We start from the raw sequence: 9,151 nt of genomic DNA on the forward strand, positions 1-9,151 counted from the left end.
GAATAAATGGAAATTATTCAATGTTTCTCGTAGTAAAATTAGATTGTTACTTAGCATTGAGGACAATTTATTTTAGTCTTAAAGTTCAACAATGGTTACGATAGTGAAGAAATTGTGCCCAGAAAAAAGTGCTGTACATGCTGTGTTTAGAGATTGTGACTACCGTCAAGGCTGATTTAAAAGGCACTAAATGAACGAGGAATGAAGCGTTTTGCCAGTTTAAAGCATCATTTCACCTAACATAAAGTTAGAACACTTTGATTCTTAATTAAATTGGCTTGCCAATTAAGGGGACTAGATCAATGAAATGTCCTTAATTAACTTTGTGAGAGCCCATTCAGATGTATTTGTTTTGTCTACTGGAAACACTGATGCCTAACCACAGCCTATATGTAGCTATAGCCACCAAATGTGATTTTAGTTGAGTATAGATTTCCATGTTGTGGTTTGGAGTACAATACTGCCACGATAATGGTCTTCTTTTGCGAATGACCAAAATGTGGATTTAATATGCTGAAATGACTCCCTATATATAATTTGGTTCTATGTATATACCGTCCGTATAAAATATATTTGTTGGCCACATCCAAAAAAATATGGTTTCTTGTAATCTTTTGTGGGAATAAAAATAAAAATGTGGCATTCATGTACGGACATATTTTGGGTCAACGTGCACTTGGCGATGATTATAAATTTAATTAGACATCTTAAACATTTTTTCATCGAGAGACACCCAATTATGTTGGCTGGTTCTCTGTTCTCCAGTCTATCCCAGAGATCAGAGGATGAGGCAGAAGACACTTTATTTGTTTCATATGCTGTGATAAACTGTACAGCGACATGGCCTTACTACCACATTGACTGTTAAATATAGTGTTTTAAATTATAGTTACAATATTTACTTAGCATGTATCATTATCGCTGAGGCTCAACGCGTGTCGAGATGGAAGGGTTACATTGAGGTTAAAGCTAAATTTCTCAAGCTAAGCAAGGATAAACATTGCCAAAGGGAAGATGTGGTTTGGGTGTTCTCCCTAAGCCTGTCATGTCTGACCTGCTTTACCGTACACACAGGCATAAACACCACACCCCATCCTCCTCCCTTCCACATCCCTGTACTAAATCATCCACGACGGAAAGAAGGATACATTAGATCAGCCGACATAAATCCGCACACAAGCAAGTCTTGTTATGTTATCGTGATAACCTTTAACTTGCAGTATTTTTGTAAGATGTATACCGTTGGCACAGCACACGCCTTTGTAATGTGGAATAAAAAAAAACACTTTCCTAAAAAATCTACCGTAAATTTCAAATGAGCAGTTAATTCTATAGGTTTGTCCTTGTCTCTGTCGTTGCCGTTAACCAAGTGTTAGTGGCCTGGTCGGTAAGTACTTGAAAATTTCATTTGTATATCGTGAAATACTTGACCACAGACAGTAAAGGAACTAAAACAAGGTTGGGTCACCCTTGCCAAGCTTTTAAAATGCTGTCCTCCCTGTGCTGACGGATGGCACTAAATTTAAATTAATTGGGCTCACCTGGAGAACCCAATTTGGCACACATGGTCCAACACTATTATTCAACATTTTTCTGCTGCCAATGTGACTACACTTACCACCTGGAAATCCTAACTTTAGATATTAATGCTGAAATTGTTGTTAACTAGCCAAACCCCCCAATGCCAGTCTGGTTCATTATTAAGTTATTTTGAAATATAATTGGTCAATACCTCGATTTAAAGCTTTCGTGACTGCAGGGATTCGTCTTCTTGGTTCTTTCGGTAAAGTCACGTAGAAGGGAAGTAATAAAATAATAAAAATAAAACATGATAAAATAATTCTCACGACGTTTCGGCCACAATGCAAGCAGCCGTCCTCAGGTGACAGACCTGGTTTTCACCTGAGGACGGCTGCTTGCGTTGTGGCCGAAACGTCGTGAGAATTATTTTATTATGTTTTGTTTTTATTATTTTATTACTTCCCTTCTACGTGACTTTACCGAAAGAACCAAGAAGATGGTCAATACCTACTGAGATTGTATTATTCGAAATCTCTTTACCCCTGTAAAATAACAATAAGAGACTTAGCTGTATTGCCATTAAGTGCTATACAGGAGTGATAACAAAATGTCATTGCAGCAGATATATAAAAATGTGAAAAAGGTAAAGGTGCAGCCATGCAATTTCTTGTCCATGCCACTGCGGATAAAATTCCCTCAAGAGCTCCTTTAGAAGGTATTCAGCCTCCTCTTCCAAGCTGAGCAGACATCTCGGAACCGGTGGAATTAACGATTCTAAAATGAACACTTTTCAGTTCCTTCCAACAAAACTTTGACCGTAGACATAAGAACATGTTTCTATAAAGTATTACCAAGCTGTTCTAGCTGTTCTAGCAGCAATAAGAACAAAAAAGTTCATTGGCATTTCATCTTTATTCCCTTAATGTCGCAATATAATTCTAAACATTTTTACTTGTGCATTTGCAAAGCTGTTGAAATAAAATAAAAATTGGTTAGCTGGCATAGATAAACTATTATCTTTTAACTTGCCTTGGGCCGTGTCTGCCGAAGAAGTGTTCTGAAACACTTGAGACATTAACACACAATGTTTCCATGAAAAACGGAGACAATTCACGCTCAGAACTGCACTCAAAACAGCTCTTTAAGAGATGACACTTTGTCAGAAATCCTGGGTGGCTTTGACACGAACATTGTTTTGGGCCACAGCATCCTCAACCCCCGTTCTGCATGCTCGCACGCTAAGACTGCCTTTAAACGTCGGCCAGGATGGCTGCAGGTAACTGCTTATTTACTGTAATCTGTCAGGCGCACCTGCAATTTTTGTTGTAGATACGTCTGCTTGTTTTAATGCTGGTGCTGAAGGAGGGTGGGCAGGCTGGTTGGAGTTAGGGTGCGTGGAGTGGGTAGGGGGTGATGCTCGAGGTAGAGCTTTATCTGGTCTGGCAGCTGAGGCTGTCAGCAAGTGGTGTAGGGTTTCACTGAAAGCATTCTGCCTCCCTCGAATACCTCCCCCCATCTCTCCCAACCCCTCCTCACTGCAGCTCCCTCTTCCACCCAAACAGACCCACTATTTGTTATACCACGACTAATGCAACCTCGTCACCATGGCTTTCTAAGTCAGAGGTCTTTATCTATTACAACGTGATGGTTTTTGTAAACAAAGATAAGTAGTATATCTTTAGTCAGATTTAATTAGAATTGTATTTACGTCGAACAATTGACACGTTTTCATTATGCTTTGGGCTCGTAACAGACCATTTGAAGACCTAAGGGTTTTTCTTACATCATTAAATTCAACTTCTTGATTTCAGCTCTTTGAGGCCCAAAACTCTCTGCATCCAGGGAAACATGATTAATGAAATATGTACACTGTAACTACAACCATGCTCCAGTGCAAGCAATCAATACAGTGTATCCAGAAACAAGCACGAGAGAAACGTGTTCAACAGTGAACACCGCGCAAATGCCGAGTTAAACACCATAACCATGGAAGGCTATGGAGTACTGCAATAAAACAAAACAATAATCACAATTGGAAAGATCGTACCGTGAAAATATTCTATACCGCAACAAATTAAAACAGCGTTCAGCATCATGAACGCAAATATCTTCAATGAACAAATTCCTTCTTTGCTATGAAGAGGGGTCATTGCGTGATAAATCGGTGGATATATATATTTGTCTTGTAAGGCCACAGTGTGTTTTGAGTTATTTGGTAACCGAACAATTCACCGTCTCAAACAGCATTTTTAAAAATCCGCACGTAAAAGCAAATTGCAAACAAAATTACAATCGCAGTCCTTTGTCACGCAAAATAAATAAATGCGAACATTGTACAATCCAAAGTACAAAATAGCGAAACACTTTTTACTTGAACCATCAATGGAACTGTGCGTGTTTATTTCTAATTAGCATACCATTAAACAAATAGGAGAATTAAGTGCCACCATTAAGTGGTTGTTTTAGGTACAGAATGGACTGTTCATCTCATCAGCCGCCTTCAGCTCATTGCTATAATTGTTTTTGTCTCTTCAGGGTCAACCTGTATGACGGGCTCACTGGAACGACCTCGGGGCGTACGCTTTGTGAAAACTGACAAAGCGAATACCAGTTGGCAACAACATACAGTATTTCATCCTTCAGTGCCTTGTCGTTAACTCTACTTTGGATGAGACGATTTGGTGCAGATAATTGAAACTGTAATTATTGTTTTCCAGATAGTCTTTTTTAAATTTGCTTGTATAATTTACATATTTATTTAGTTTACCCCCCCCCCCCCCTCCTCTGAGTGTGGTCATATTATGCATTCTATTAATTTTTGCTGAGCCAGAACCCATTTTTAGCACTTTCATTTTCACGTAATGTAGCAACAGCAGGCCCGTGTCTGCCCGACACCTCACCCCACACTTTTGTCAACCAGGAATTGTCAAGACGAAGATCACATCTCCTTCTCCATCTCAATCAATTGTCCATTGCGGTTCACAAAGAAATGCGGTTTTAAAACATGACACTGACACCCTGTATAAACTGAGACTGCATATGGTTGACAATTGATCTTTTTTTAGTTCCACAAAGTAGCTCCTCGAGACGGCCAACTGTTCCACTTCTGATATAGACCCTGCACCTGGATACAGCGAACAGATCTCAAGCAAATAAGATTGCTGAAAGCGGTTAAGTTTATAATGTGGACACATGTAAAAGCTACAGTGGTCATAATCTCAAGTGCACGTTTTTTGCCTGAAGTTTGTCTTTACGCAAAGTACAAAGTGCGGATACAAGAGGTTTTCAAAACAGGTGCAGCCACATTCACTGCGTTGCATGCTGTGCCCCTGTGGCTTCATGTGAAATCAAACGTGAAGGTGGAGCCACTGCTAACGGATGGGCCTCCGCTACAGGGGACTCTAGAGAACCCATCGGGGATGATATTTGGCCTACTCTTCAATGCGGGCCAGACGTTCTTGGAGAGGCGAGAGTATTCACACTTTACCCCCGACCGCACGCATCCTGTCCATCTACTGTGGTGCACCCATGTTCACTGCCCGGGTGGACAGAAGGTGGTGAGACATTAAGAAACTTGCGCTGATTGGTTCAACTGCCGTGCCAGGAGTTCGAACAGATGACCTTCTGATTGCACTCGCTCAGGGGTGCTAAGGATTGCACCACGGCAGTTATTCCTGCCTTTCGTGTCCGTCTGCATGTCACGTTTGTGTCCGCACGTCGCACGCGTGCCCCCAGAGTGTGTGCCACTTGTTCCAAGAGTATCCTTTCATGCATTCAGTGAAATATGACGGAGTGGTGGAGTTGCTCAAATTAGTGCCCACCTTTGTTTCCCCAAGTACTCTACATATTTGCATGCCTATAATAAACACTGGGTGGAGCGGTTAGCGCACTCTACCACGAACCCGGCTACCCGAGTTCGATTAACCGACCGTGGCTAACGTCGATGATGAGTGGTGGTACTGGGTCCCCATTCTGACCTCCAACGACCTTGCACTGATTAGCATAGTGAAATATGGCCAAATAACCATCATGACCTACTCTGCATGGGGAGGTCTTCATACAGCATCGTATCAATAAATATCTGTAATAAAAAAGAGTATTATTGTAATAAACGTTAAATAGAGATATGCTGGATTTAGTTAAAGTGTACCGCAGTGTTGTTATTCACCTCGCTGTATTAAATTAAGGGGGTTTTCTGCAGCGAGACAGAATCACAATTGGGATTAAGGATCCAAAAAGGTTTTTAACTCGGACACTGCATAGCAAACGATAAGGGAGAGGACATAAAATCACTAAACCAAAGGCAGCATGGTTACATGATAGCCAGAATGGGTTTTTAAAGGTTAGATAATTCCAAACTAATATGCTAGATGTGTATGAGAACGTTATCCATATGGCAGACAGCGTGAAGGAGAGGATATTGTGTACGTTTATATCTGATAGCACAAGAGCTTATCTTCCAGAATGAAATTAGAAAAAATGCCTGGGCTTGTGTTATCGGGGGAGGGGGGGGGGAGGTGGGTAGCAACATTTTGCTATCAACCTGGCGACCTGAGTTCTATTCCTGGCCACAGCGACGATGATCAGTGGCGAGTGACATTTGAACCCGATCCTCACACCGCCCCCCCCCCCCCGTTGCACTGACCAGTATGGTGAAATATGGTTATAAATTTGCACGACTGACAAAGGAGTTCAAATTATAGTTGTTGATTGCTGTTGTTACCGAGATGAAGATTAGTCAACTGCATAAAATGATTCACTAAAGACATGTGAAGTCGACGCGGTGATGACTGCAATGAAGCCACTGGAGCTATGCACTATTAAATATAGATTGAAAAACTCATTTCTTTCTACCTGCTTTTGTATTTAGTTGTGTTGCCCTTCCCCCACACCTACAATTAGCACGGTTGGCTACATACGGTGCAAAAGTAGTTCACCATACATACTTACAAGGTTAACCAGTAAATAACTAAACACATTTAAAAATAGGGCTCAATTGTTAAAATTAAATTAGCTTCACATTTTTTTTGTAGAAGCGCTGCCAGAATTAACCACCTCGATCCTGGCTTGGCCTGGGGTCAAGCCACCAGGAATGTGCTCGATCTCATCTGATCTCGGAAGCTAAGCAGGTTTGAACCGGGCAAAGTTTTATAATCGGCGACTTCCACGTGCAGTAGGTTGCTACGCGACTGCGGGGTGCGGCTATGTGGTTGGCAACAATCCATTGTTGTACTGTACTTCTGCGTTCCCGCATTCCTGCTTCGCACCTTCACCAAACCGCACTGACCAGTGTGGTGAAGTATGGTTAAATAACCCCGACAAGCCACACGGTATGGGCAGGCCCTTGTCCAGCAGTGGACTGACAATGTCCCATACATGTACACAAATAATAAAATATCTCAAGTCTGTACTTATATAATTTAATTGTATTAAACGTAATAGTGTTCACTCCTTTTTGTACTACCTATCAGAACCATGGATGTGTGTTCGTACCGTTTCCCTTCGTGTAATATACATGAGAGACCTTTGCGAAGGACAACTGGTATTTCATGATTTATGCGGTGATAGAACCATCTTTCGTCAATGGTTGCCAAGTCAGTTGAACAGCGAGAAATAAAAATTGCGCTGTTGGTTTCTCAAACAGTACCCTTGGCATAATAAGACTGTCCAGTGACTAATCAAACATGACCTCCTGCTTCTTTAATCATGGGAATAAGTCGAGTAACCAAATTCCAACCATCACATTCCTGAATGTTCTGATGTTAGCAAACGCTCCTCCCTTGATAATCACTTTTCAATCATCTCCGTAAGTCCCCGTGTCTGCCGTGCTTGTTCTGGCATGCCCGAGGCTGCCTTGAAATTATCGCCTTCGTTTTCTTTACCGCTACATTCATTTCTACTGTGATCGGTTTTTTTTTTACGGGGCTGCGTTGCTGACAAATAACTAATAATGAGGCTGGAAAAATCTGCGTGTATGTCAATGTTAACATTCTACAAAATTCTACAAACAGGTTTTTTTCAAGGAGATGGAACTGCTTTCAGCCGCTCTCATGAGCAGTCAGGTCGTACACTCCACACTACATCCTACACATTCGCCTTTGAGATATAAATCTACTCTGTATAAGTAACAGAGCATTCACAAGTGTTCATTTTGCTGTGCGACAAACGAGCAATAGGGCGCCAGAGCGTACTGACCACTCGTGCGCTTACAGACGTCCAAAGGCTTGAAGCTGTGATTTGCAGAGTGCATAGCTCAGCCTCCATCAAGTGAAGTGTTTGTAAGAGGGCACAGAAGAATCATGCCGGTGTATGCTTGGAATTACTGCCCTTTCCAGACTTCAGTTTTTTTTGTACATAAAATACATTTGTAACCGTGCTGCGGTGTAGTGGCCAGTACACAGGACTTGCAATCTAGTGATCGCCGATTAGATCTCTTGGCGCGGCAGAATGAAACAATGGTGCTAGTTTCTGACATCCACCCTGCTTTTGTACACCCGACAGTAAAAACAGGTCCCCCCACAGTTGGTCAATTGGCTAGTCACGTGGTGGTGGGATAAAGTGTAGGCTACTCTCAACATCGCCCGAGACATCTGGCCAGTGTGGAAGAGTAGCCCAATTACCCATTATAAAGGCTTTCTGGAGCTCGCTCTCTCTCGTGTGGAAGGCCTTCGACCAGCAATGACGTGACCAAACAATTGAAGGGCGGCACCTTGCCATTATAAACCACAACTAGTGCCAGCACATTTACATTCCACTGTGGGCACGATGTTAACTTTGGTGAGGTGGATTTGGGTTTTAGCTCTGTACTCATTGCATACCGACTGAAAAAAAATCACTGTACTGATCACCACAAAATGGTATTTTATCACAATTCAGGGGTGGAGGTGGCAATGATTCTGCAATTAAATAGATTTATTTCAAATATTCAGAAATAGAGTATACGTTTGAAATCAACATATTTTGTAGTGGTCAGGTGTCATCTATCTATTGTACTCATTGAGGTCCGGATAATTAAAACATTATGTAAGCGATGTGAGGTGTGCACATGAATTTGTGTATTTAGTTTACTTGATTCTTTTCTATGAGCTCCCTCTAATATCTCACTGGTGTACCATCCTAGCAATTGTAGAAGTATCGAAATATATTTTACGGATACTTTTTTTCATATAACAATTTCTGGATGTGTTTAATCAATTAACGGCAGTCTCATTAGCAACCTCCATTCAGGAAGCCGGTTCTGGGCAGGGGATGGGTGAGGGGAGAGGAGGGAGAAGGCTTGGTGCTCTGAACAGACATGAGGTTCAAAGGTCACCAGCGTTGGGCCCCACAGTCAACATCCAATTGGGCTTCTCTCCGCACTCAATAACCTTGAGGCTCTCATTGTCACCCCTCACACAATATAATGTCTCAGAGGGTATGTGGGTCCCACCAAAAAAAACGAAACCGAGACACACCTTTGTTTGGAGGCATTTCTGTGAGGATTTATTGAGGGAGAGAAAAAAAACATAGTGTAAAGTTGAATTGGCATCCACAGCCTTAGGAAGTTCATGCACCACAGGAAGTGGGAGTGCATGTGACTGTGGCTCCGGCTTTTGATTTTGTGGGTGAGCTGTTGAGTGGTGTTTTTTTG

The sequence above is a fragment of the Lethenteron reissneri genome, chromosome 18, assembly GCF_015708825.2.
Source record: "Lethenteron reissneri isolate LAM-NWPU_2019-01 chromosome 18, ASM1570882v1, whole genome shotgun sequence".
NCBI classification, from domain to species: Eukaryota; Metazoa; Chordata; class Hyperoartia; order Petromyzontiformes; family Petromyzontidae; genus Lethenteron; species Lethenteron reissneri.